This window comes from Meles meles, chromosome 10 (genome assembly GCF_922984935.1).
Source record: "Meles meles chromosome 10, mMelMel3.1 paternal haplotype, whole genome shotgun sequence".
Lineage (NCBI taxonomy): Eukaryota > Metazoa > Chordata > Mammalia > Carnivora > Mustelidae > Meles > Meles meles.
The window spans coordinates 45,166,241-45,178,787 of NC_060075.1; the positions used below are offsets into that span (position 1 = coordinate 45,166,241).

The window sequence follows — 12,547 nt, forward strand, 5'->3', positions numbered from 1 at the left end:
TTCCTGAGATTAAGAGTCTCTTATGGTTTGTCTCCCTCCCCATCCCATCTTGTTTCATTTTTTTTTTCCTTTCCCCTACAACCTGCCCTGCCTCTCAAATTCCTCATGTCAGAGAGATCATATGATAATTGTCTTTCTGTGACTGACTTATTTCACTTAGCATAATACCCTCTAGTTCCATCCACATCATTGCAAATGGCGGGATTCTGGGTTTTTGACGGCTGCATAGTATTCCATTTGTGTGTGTGTGTGTGTGTGTGTGTATCACATCTTCTTTATCCATTCATCTGTTGATGGACATCTAGGCTCTTTCCGTAGTTTGGCTATTGTGGACATTGCTATAAATATTCGGGTGCACGTGCCTCTTCAGATCACTACATTTGTATCTTTAGGGTAAATACCCAGTATTGCAGTTGTCTGGATCGTAGGGTAGATCGATTTTTAACACTTTGAGGAACCTCCATACTGTTTTCCAGAGTGGCTGCACCAGCTTCCATTCCCACCAATAATGTTGGAGGGTTCCCCTTTCTCTGCATCCTCACCAACATCTGTTGTTTCCTGACTGGCTAATTTTAGCCATTCTAACTGGTGTGAGGTGGTATCTCACAGTCATTTTGATTTGTATTTCCCTGATGGCGAGTGATGTAGAGCACTTTTTCATGTGTCTGTTGGCCATTTCAATGTCCTCTTTGCTGAAATGTCTGTTCATGTCTTCTGCTCATTTTTTTTTTTTTTTTAGATTTTAATTAATTATTTGACAGAGAGACACAGTGAGAGAGGGAACACAAGCAGGGGGAGTGGTAGAGGGAGAACAGGCTTCCCACAGAGCAGGGAGCCTGATGTGGGGCTTGATCACAGGACCCGGGATCATGACCTGAGCTGAAGGCAGACGCTTCACAACTGAGCCACCCAGCGCCCCCTGCCCATTTCTTGATCGGGTTATTTGTTCTTTGGGTGTTGAGTTTGATAAGTTTTTTATAGATTTTGGATACTAACCCTTTGCAAATACCTTCTCCCATTCTATTGGTTGTCTCTTGGTTTCGTTGACTGTTTCCTTTGCTGTGCAAAAGCTTTTGATCTTGATGAAGTCCCAATAGTTCATTTTGCCCTTGCTTCCCTTGCCTCTGGTGATGTTTTTAGGAAGAAGTCGCTGTGGCTGAGATCAAAGAGCTTGCTGCCTGTTTTCTCCTCAAGGATTTTGATGGATTCCTGTCTCACATTGAGCTCTTTGATCCATTTTGAGTCTATTTTTGTGTGTGGTGTAAGGCAATGGTCCAGTTTTATTCTTCTGCATGTGTCTAATTTTCCCAACACCATTTGTTGAAGAAACTGTCTTTTTTTCCATTGGACATTCTTTCCTGCTTTGTCGACGATTAGTTGACCATAGAGTTGAGGGTCTATTTCTGGGCTCTCTATTCTGTTCCATTGATCTATGTGTCTGTTTTTGTGCCAGTACCATGCTGTCTTGATGATGACAGCTTTGTAATAGAGCTTGAAGTCCGGAATTGTGATGCTGCCAACTTTGGTTTTCTTTTTCAACATTCCTCTGGCTTTTTGGGGTCTTTTATGATTCCATATAAACTTTAGGATTATTTGTTCCATTTCTTTGGAAAAAAAAAACAAACAACTGATGGTATTTTTTTTTTTTTTAACTGATGGTATTTTGATAGGGATTGCATTAAACGTGTAGATTGCTTTAGGTATCCATGAGCATGGAACATTTTTCCATTTCTTTGTGTCTTCCTCAATTTGTTTCATGAGTACATCGTAGTTTTCTGAGTACAGATTCTTTGCCTCTGATTAGGTTTATTCCTAGATATCTTACTGTTTTGGGTGCAATTGTAAATGGGATTGACTACTTAGTTTCTCTTCTGTCTTGCTGTTGGTATATAGAAATGCAACTGATTTTATTTCTCCAGAAAGAGATTCTCTAGTATCTTCCATACTTTTTTCAAGCCCAGCTAGCACCTTGATAATCATCATTCTGAACTCTAGATCTGATATCTTACTAATGTCCGTATTGATTAAGTCCCTATCTGTCGGTACTCCCTCTTGTTCTTTTTTTTTTTTTTTTGAGGTGAGTTTTTCCCCCTTGTCGTTTTATCCAGATAAGAATAGAGGAATGAGAGAGCAAAATACTAAAATACTAAAATACAGAAAAATATACCCTAACCAAATCTGAAGAGACCCAAAACTGGGAGAATAAAGGAGAGGGGAAAAATATATATTATCTATATAGATATATAGATATAGATAAATATATATGGTAAAGAGTGTGATCAGGCTGGTGACTAGAACAAAACCATGTGCTAGATTTAGGATATACTTTGATCTGTTAGGAGAAACTGTATCCCAAAATTTTAAAGAAAGAAAAACCTATATGTATACAAGAAATAAGGTTAAATAGAATGAAGGGATAGAATATGACTTTAACAATGAAAATTAAAGATTTTTTAAAAGGTACTGAAAAGATAAAATAGTTAAAAAATGTTAAAATAGGAAAGTGGAAAAAATTTTTAAAATAGAATAAGAAAAAATAAAATTTAAAAAATTTTACTTTGAAAGACTAAAGAATCATTGGAAAAAAGCTATGAATTCCATATAGTGTATTCCCATATTTCTGACGTTTTACAGTTCTCATTGATCAGTGAACTTGGTCTTGGCTGGATGTTCTTGCCTATTTCCTAAGGGAAAAGGCCTGTTGTAGAGATTCTGAAATGTCTTTGCCCAAGGCAGAATTACACCGACCTTGCTAGGGGCCAGGCTAAGTAATCTGTTTGGCTTTGCTCTTAGAAGCTTTTGTTCCGTGAACACTTTCTGTAGAGCTGTGGAGCTCTGGAGGACGGGGAATGAAGATGGCGGCCTCCTGATTTCCAGCTGGTAGGAGCCGAGAGCTTGGGGCCCCAATCCTCAGTGTGCCCTCAGAGAAAAGCAGTCAATCACTCCTTTCTCCCTGGTTTCCTGCTGCATGCTGTGCTCACCCAGCCTGTGACTGAGCATTTCTGTCTCTGGCGTGTGGCCTGTTTGGAGTCTCCAAACCTTGCAGATTCCCGGAGGAGGAAGGAGGGGATCTCCCTGCCATTTGTGGAGTCCCTGCTCAAAGAGCAGTGGCCTGATTGTGTCTCAGATCATGGTTTAAGGTAACTTCGAGCTGAGAGCCCCTTCTCGGCTCCATCTCTGCAGCCGGCTTCCCCGCTCTGACACCTGGGGGCTCTGCCACACTCAGACACCCCTGGTCTTTCTGTGACCCCACAGGTCCTGAGATAACACTGTCCCTGCAAGGGCTCCACCCCCCTGCTTAGCTTCCGGACCCACATCCCTCAGCGGAGCAGACTTCTAAAAGTTCTGATTTTGTGCCCCTCCCCCGCATCTAACTTCCCATATGTCGCCTCAGATTCATTTCTCCGCACGTCCTACCTTCCAGAGTGTGGTCACTTTTCTGTTCTAGAATTGCTGCTCTTCTCTTCTATCTCCTGTTGAGTTTGTAGGTGTTCGGAATGGTTTGATAACTATCTAGCTGAACTCCTGGGACCTGATGATATTAGGTCTCCTACTCCTCCACCATCTTGCTCCTTACAAAATTCAGTTTAAACTCTGGTGCCTTGAAATGAAGATTTTTCTACTGAATTCAAGTTCTATTAACTCCAATTAAAAACAAGCAAACTTCCAGTTATAAATAAGTCTTGAAGATGAATAGTACAGCATAGGGAATATAGCATATAATATTGTCATGACATACAGTGACAGATGGTAACTACACATGTCATGGTGAGCACAGTGTAATATATAACATTTTTGAACCACTAAGTTATACACCTGAAACTAATAACATATATTGACTGTACTTCAATAATAAAAAAAGGCAAAGTATATGGGTAATATACATAGATTGTAGAAATGGAGATAAGTAAAAAAGGAAATATTCATTACATTTCTGCTGTATAGCCTCTTAGACTTTCTCAGTACAATAATACACGTTATTTTTACAAAAACTTGCTCATCCAGAATATACTGTTTTCTAGCCCCATTTAAGACCTTAAAAAAATTTAATTGGTGCACATCTTTCCATGTCAAATATTTCAATAATATTTGTGTTTGCATCATATTTCATTAAATGGTATGCCATAATTTAGCCTATTTTTACTACTGGCCACAGTAGTCTAACTCTTTATATGTTTTTATTTTTCTTGGAAGAAATTGATAATGTGAGGTTAAAGGGTACAGTAATGTTGCCAACAAATAGTTTCTATCATCCTGCACTTTTTCAGCAGTTTTTCATGGTATTCTTCTTCTTCTTCTTCTTCTTTTTCCATAGTGCTCTTTACACACTTCCCAGCATTGGCTATGTTCTGTCTTCTCCTCGCCTTGCTACTGTGATAGGCAAAACCTGGTATGTTTAAAGTTTTCTTTTGTACTCATTTGTATTTTATGGATTACTTATATGAGGCTTTGCCATTGAGATGCTTGTCTTTTTCTTGCAAATTTGTAAGAATTGTTAAGAGGTTACTCTTAGTCATGTATTTTGCAGATAATTTTCCCAATTTATAGTTTGCCTTTTATTGGTACTTTTTTGGACATAAATAATGTATTTTTATGTAGTCATATGTTAGTCTCATCCCTTAGAATTTTTGTTATTGGTACACATGGATTAGAAAGGCCTTCTTTGGTATGATTATATTTTTTGGTGATATATACACACATATATATATATATATATACACACTTGTATCTTTTAAATCTTGCATCCATCTTCAATTTTAGGGTTTCCATAACAAAAAAGGATCCAGCTTTCTTTTTTCTTTATTTTTTAATCCATCTTTATTTATTGTTTTTCTAAAAAACAAAGCACTGCTTTGTGGTTTGGTTTTGTTTTGTTTTGTTTCATGGTATAAATACTCCTACTGTGGCTGATTTCAAGCTGCCAATGGTTTAACAGCTAGCTTGCAAGCTTCCCCAAAGATATAAGGGTTGGTTCTCAGGAGCTACTAGGAGCCTATTTTGTTCCTTGCTCCCCCAACTTCTGACTCTTGCTAGAGAATATTTTCCTCCTGTTATTTCTTTCTCTTTGGAAGGGGATCAAATATAATAGTGCCCTCTTTTTACCTTTTTACTTATCACCCAATGGGAAATGGGCAGTCATATTCAGCTCTTAATTTTTTCCCTAGGAGTTAGCTACAAGGAGCTCATTTTCTTAACTTCAACATGCTAGGAGTTTTAGAGAAGGCTGACTTCACTTAGGGAGGCATGCAATTACCTGTTGCAAGGTGGATGAGTCTGCTGGGGTTCTTACCTACAGATAAGTGGTATCTCTTAATCTAGTCTTTAACAGTAATAAAGATGATAGTATGACTCCCATCTGCTTCTGCTTTTGTCTTATGCTGCAATTTGTTTAGAATGGGTACTACTGTAAATAAGGGTCTCTTGACCTTGACACTATTGACATTTTTGTCTGGATAATGCTTTGTCATGTGGACCATCCTGTGCATTGAAGGATATTTAGCAGCATCCCTGGCCTTTACCCACTAGATGCCAAGAGCATCCTTTCTCTTCTTCCCCAGTTGTGACAACCATGGCTCCAGATGTTACCAAATGTCTTCTGAAGGCAAAATAATCACCCATGGTTGAAAATCACTGTTCTAAACGATAGGGATAGTAGTTATTGGATAGGGATAGTAGTTACTGGATTCAAAATTCCCAAATGTTTGGTGCATGGGTGAAGTGTACTGTATCTAGACAATAAATAAAAATTGGGAAGAAAATGCTGTGATTGAATATTCCAGTGGGATAAAATGGGTGGTTTGAAGCTGAAATGATCTTGTATTAGGTGCTGACCATATAGGATTTTCACTTTGGCACGTTGCTGGGGAGTGGCTGTTTTCCCACCGGTATTGTTTCCTCTCTGGAGGCAGGGCTGCATGTGCTGGGCCCTAAAGTGGTGGTGAGGCCTTAGCAAAAATGAGAGCAGCAAAGGCAGAAGGTTTGCTGGCACCGATGACTGTTGTGAGTTTTCCCTCAAATTTTGGTTTGAAAAACTATCAGAATCACTCAGAAACTAGCAAAGAACACTGTGGTCCAGGCTTGTTGAAGTGGGGTGGGGCCTTGGGCCTTTGTATTTTTATAGTGTTCCCAAGTTCCCCTGATAATTAGAATCCTCACCAAAGCTTGAACCCCACCGTCTTAGAGTAGAGACTGTTGCAGGGATAGTTTTTAAAGTGGGTGTGATTGAAACATGGTTTGATGATAGAGATGAAAATCTTGTATATGTTAGTGAATGGAACAGTTTTTGCTGCATTTAAACTGCAAGGCAGCCAAGTTCCTTGTGTACTATGGAGTACTAGTGGAGTTCTAGTTTACATCGTTAGTGCCAAGCCTTCGTAGGCAATTATTCATCTGCAGCCTCCAATGCCAGACTTTGGTCTGGACCAAGGAGGAATTTGTCCATAGGCAGGAGTAATGCTGTTCTTCCCCATGCATCTCATAACCTTGAGTTTTGATGATTGCCAGGTTTCTCCATTGTAAAGTTACAATTTCCCCCATTTTTACTAAATGTTTTGTGTGGTGATTATCCAAGACCTTGCAAATATCCTGTTAGTCATCCCACTTTAACCCACCAGTTTTTGTATTCATCAATGTTTCTTACTGAAATTAATTAGTTATTAATTATTACTTAATAAGTAGATAATGTATTAGAAGGCAAGGTAGCAGTCAGACTCACAGGGATAAGACAAGAAACTACTTGAAGGCGGTTGTTTCTAAGTATCACAAATAGAATAAGGACTAAATATTAAAACATTTTGACAGACAATCTACTTTATCTAAGACTGACCCTGACTCTGGTTGGTGCCCATTTTATTTTTAAATTTAAGAAAGATCATGAATGACATAAACTGACCAGTAGAGGGCACTGTGGACCAGGCAGCGAGTTGCTGAAGTCCATGCTTCCAGGCTTTTGCCCTTTCCCCAGATCCTGCTTTTGGATTCAGATTTCTGGTCTTACACTCTGTTGTACTTACTATTGGATCATACCTCAAGGGCAGGTAAAGGGTTGAATCCTTAATATTTTGCACTTATTTTTGACAAAGAAGAATCTTTTCATTCATATTTTCTATATGAGTGTCTTTTTTACTATAAAATTTATCTTTTAAAAAAATACTTATTTGAGAGTGTGTGCACGAGTAAGGGCGGGGTGGAGGGAGAGGGACAAGCAGACTCCACTGAGCTTGGAGCCTCATGTGAGAGCTTGATCTCATGATCCTGAATCATGACCTGAGCCAAAATCAAGAGTTGGATGCTTAACCAACTGAACCATCCAGGTACCCCTATAAAAAAATTATCTTTAAGTATAGTGTTGTGGATAAAAACATGGGCTCCAGAATCAGACTTACCTGGACCCTAATCCCAATTAATCCTTTATTAGTTGTGTGAGTTTAGGTGACTACTTAATGTCTTTGGCCTCAGTTACCTCATTTGTAAATTGGGATTATGACCTCTTAGAATTGTAAAAATTAAGATAATATATGTAAAGTATCCAGTATAGTTTCAACCATATAGTAAGTGCTCAATAAATGGCAGTATCACTATTGTTTAAAGAGCTTCTGGATCAACTTATTTTTATCGTTTTCCATCACAGCATTTCCATTTCAACAATTCAGTCCATTTGCCTCTTAGTCTATAACATTCTCTCTGAGAATTGAGCCTTTAGTTATCTTTGAATCTTTTATCACAAAGCACAGTGCTTGGGCAAAGGGGCTCAAGTGCTACTTGTCGAATTAAGAAGAGACATCAGAGTAGGAAGCTTTTTTTTTTTTTTTTAAAGATTGAGATTGAGAAAGTGGCCTTTATTAATCAGAAAATGGCCGAACTTCCAAAGCAATTAGCTTTGAGTTTTAGAGGGAATAAAAGAGGCAGGGAGATTTTAAATTTTGTCCATGGTTATCATTAATTCATTAATAAAGCAATCATTTATCAAGCACTTACTTTGTGCCTGCCTTTCAGAAACTCACATCTTGGCCAGAAAGCTAGGAGAGATCTCCATAGTGTGGTACAGTGTGAGGGATGCATTAGCTTTTGGAGTTGGAGCATGTGGAGAGGGCAGGGTGGATTTTGCTTGTGTGGGAGTGGGAAGCAAGAAAGGCCTTTTGTCTCATAATTGCTGCTCCTTGAGACATGGGTCACATTAACATGTCCTCATAGTAACCCTGTTATTTGTCATTAGTTTCAGCCAGCTTCATGGGTCAACATCTCATGAGGGTAGTACGAAATGGGAAGGACCTTATTTTTCCCTTTACTGAATTGTCTGGAGAGCATCTCTTGGTGATTGCAGCTGGAAGTGTGACATTTAATTAGTGGAGAAAATTGAGTCAGGCAAGAGGCAGCCTGTGCCAGCAAGGGGGTGAGAAAAGGATGGGGAAGAAGTGATATGCTCAATGGGACAGTTTGGCCCAGGTTTTCATGTAGGTCCAGACTGGATGTTCATATTGCCACAGGTGGAGATTGTAGAAGCTTAAGGACTTTTCCATAGTGATGGGAACCACAAATGAGCTAGAAATGGACTCCTAGAAATGGAGTGGGAAGAGGGGCTGTGGGTACACAAAGTGAAGGGGAGAGTGATCACCTCCACTACAAGTAGTCTGGAAAGGCTCTCCAGAAAAGATAATCATTGAGCTGAGTTTCAATGTTTGTTTGCCTGCTAAAGGGGAAAAACATTCTAGGTAGTGGGAATAGACTATGCCAAGGCACTGAAGCTTTCTTTTCTTCTTTTCTTCCTTTATTCTTTCCTTCGTTCCTTTTTCTCTTTCTCTCTCTTTCTTTCTTTTAAGATTTTATTTATTTATTTGATGGAGAGAAAGGGAAGTAGCAGGAAGAGGGAGAGGGAGAAGCAGACTCCCCACTGAGCAAGGAGCCCGATATGGGGCTCAATCCCAGGACCCTCAGATCATGACCTGAGCCAAAGGCAGACATTTAGCCAATGGCAGACACTTAACCAACTGAGCCACCCAGGGAAGCCAGCACTGAAGCTTTCTAAAATGCCACAAAGAGGGGCACCTGGGCGGCTCAGTGGGTTAAAGCCTCTGCTTTCGGCTCAGGTCATGATCCCAGGGTCCTGGGATCGAGCCCCGCATTGGGCTCTCTGCTCAGTGGGGAGCCTGCTTCCTCCCCTCTCTCTGCCTGCCTCTCTGCCTACTTGTGATCTCTCTCTCTCTGTCAAATAAATAAATAAAATCTTAAAAAAAAATTAAAATGCCACAAAGATCTGATGCATCAGTGTTTTAAAACTCATATGATGGACGGCCACTTATATCACCCAGACTCTAAAACTTATTCCACCTGTGGGCAGAATCTCTCCACTTAATAGGTGCTGAATTTCTGTAATCCCTATCTCTGAAAAATGTCCCCCGCCCCGAGAGGGAGGTAACATGTTAAGTTTCTGCCCTGTGGCTTGTTCCACATCAGTCCCTCCTCATAAACTCAAAGCAGCAAAAATAGCTGGATATGTAAAAGGTTTGTGTTGAGTGGGTGTGTATTAAGGAGTGGTTTACATGGTTCAGGTTCAGGTATGATTTCAGGATAAGATGTCTTGGGACGGTCAGATTCACTTCACCCAAAGCTCTAGGAGGACTGGAGCTTTCTGAAGTTTCCAGGAATTTTTTTTAAACATGGGTCCCTTGATCTAAGGGAAATCTTTTTCCTGAGAGGTGAAGAGGCTCTGGTTTCTCCAGGAGGTTTTGGAGTTAACCACCATTGGTTTTGCTCTTGGCTGTGTCACTTTCTAGCCTTTTGAGATGGAGTGAGTTTATTCTCTCTCTAGATCTCAGTTCTCATAGGTATGTGTATGTGTATATGTATATGTATATGTATGTAGAATTGGGAGGATATTATGTATGACATAGGGCTGTTTTGAGCATTATCCTGAGTCCATGTATATATGGAACCTGGCCTATTATGCATACTTAGTACATGTTAGGTCTTGTCCTTTCCTGAACTATTGCTAGGGGCTGGGCTAATGCACACTGTGGGGAAACCATTCCCCACCCAGTTACTGTTTGAATCCAGATAAATCTAGTTAAAATGGACACTAGGAACATCTGAGAGAGGACATTGTGTTTGAGACGTGGAGGTTAAGGAGTCTGCCTGTGGATTGGATTCTGGGAACTGTAAAGGATGCTGTCAATGCCCCCTGCGATAGCCCTGAGGCCCACCATGGAGGTCATTTGTAACTTGGGTGGACGGTTCCCATGTCACGCCAATGACCCAGTCAATCACATGATTCTGTTTGAAGGTTTTCTCCAGCCTAATGAGCATGCTATGCCTGGAAGTGCTGGGGAATTACTGTCCCCAGGAGTGGCTCTCAATTAATGGGGATGGGAGTTGATGGATAAAAATCCAAGCTCTCTTGCTTCTAGGTAGGGACAGTTGTTCTGTGCAGTCTTTTGGAGGGTCCCCAGTGGGATGGAGCCCCAGTTGTCATAACAGCATTAACACATCCTGTCACACCAGGTAACACACTTCTCTGCTCCCCCACTTGCTTCCTGGGATGACCTCCAGAAGTACTTGTATGCAAATCATTCTGTGCTTCTACTAGCTGGGGCAGATCACATCATTACCGTGGGCCTACATGCTGCTCAGATCCAGGGCTTCTGTGTTATCCCTGTGAGTGACTCACATATAGAACCAAGAGAATATTGCAGACCAGAGGAACTGTGTCATCCTTGCCCACAAAGCAAGAGGCTGTATCATTCACAGATAGACTGAATGTGGCATTTGCCTTGCAACACAGAGAAGGAAGGAGAGTCATGGAGATGGGTAAGATGATTCTGGTTGGTGATTAATTAAAGATCAGGTGGCCATCCTCGTGGATGACATGATCAGCACAAAATGCAGGCAAGAAAGCCACTAAAGTTTATGGTGTTTTTACTCATGGACTCTTCTTGGGGGCAGCTATTTGCAGAATTAGTAATGCTGCCTCTGAAGCTGTTGACATCACACACACCATTCTAGAAGAAGAGGACAAAACGAAACACTGCTCTAAGATTCAAGTTATGGGTATTTCAGTGATTCTGGCTGACGCATTCTGAAGAGTGGACAACAGTACATGTCTCTTAGTCATGGTCCTTCATATCTCCAGAATATTATGATTTCATCCATGATATTCTGAATTAAAGTTTTTTTTTACTTTAGAATTCAGTAAAATACAGAACGATGACTATTAAAGCATCAGATTTCTGTTTTAAACTTTGGAGCACATCTCTGTGGTTTTAGGAAACAGTGGTTAGCGCTAGAGGAATGTTTGTTTTCCTTTTAATTGAACTTGTCTTGAATGAGAAGCTTTGGTGTCGTTTTGCCTTGTGGTAAAGGGGAACTTTTACCTTTGTTCTTATGATACTCTGAAGCCACAGTCATAGAATTATGTAATTTTCTTATATAATCCCTTTGTGGAAATTCATAGTTTACATATTTCTGAGGTTGTCAAAGATAACGTCCTATTAAAGCACTTTGTGCATTAGTTTATGTGTAATTATAATATTATTTGGATAAAAATGATATTAGCTCTTTCTTTTTGAGTGTACATTAGAAAATCATGAGATACCCTGAATATTGACTTTTTGAGTTCAAGTAAACTAGTTAGCAATTTTGCTTAATTTAAAGAATTTTATTTAGCTAAAAATTCCAATGAGTCTTTTATTTTCTACTAGACAAATCAGAGGCAATTTAATCATAACTAAATGCAGTTTTATTAATTGCCTCTAATGCAATTGGGACTATCACCACAACTTTTAAACTACCACTTCTAAAGACATGTGGTAACTGCCCACACTTACTTGTACTTCTGAGTCTTAAAATTCCAAAGTCAAGTCCAGCAACAGAACTAGTCTCTTCAAACTTACCATCATATCGATGAACAATTTCTGATGGCCTTAGTGGGTTGCAAATTAAAGTTGGAAGACGCACAGAACTGCCAATTCTTTGAGGTACACTGTAATATATCCTTCTGTTTTGTTTTGTTTTCGTTTTGCATTGTATTTGACCCCCTATCCTTCATTTTCCCCTCAATAATCTTATGTTGTGGATTTCCCTCAAAATAAAGACTACCTTAAATCCATTAGCACTTATTCAGTTTGATCCTCTTTTTTTTTTTTTTTTTTGCTTTTTGATAGAAGAAATGGGTAAATCTGCTATGAGTGCTTCTAAATGCATATTTAAACACTATCTTCTTTCTGTATTTATTTCATTCATATCAAATATACTTTTGCTTTTTGTATTCTGAAGCAGCAAATCTGTCAGACAATGATTATTTTAACTGCAGTTTTTAATCTGAAAAATATAGATAAGAGAATGTCAAGAAAAAGGTATTGATAAGTAAATCTTAATTGTTTCATTAGGATAATGTTCAAAGATTTTCAAAAGTGATGATGAGGAAAACCTCACTGAGGATTATATTACCCACAGGCTGATAGTTTACTACAGTTCCCTAAGTGAGGTCTCCTGCCACCTAGATAGCTAAAGAGAAGAGTTGAACTTTAGATAAACATTGGGTGGAATATCCAAT

The 12,547-nt window shown here is 39.4% G+C and overlaps 1 pseudogene; it reads left to right on the top strand.

Moving 5' to 3' along the window:
• Positions 1-9,539: 9,539 nt before the first annotated feature.
• On the top strand, positions 9,540-11,075 carry LOC123951510 (annotated as a pseudogene).
• The last annotated feature ends 1,472 nt before the right edge of the window (positions 11,076-12,547 follow it).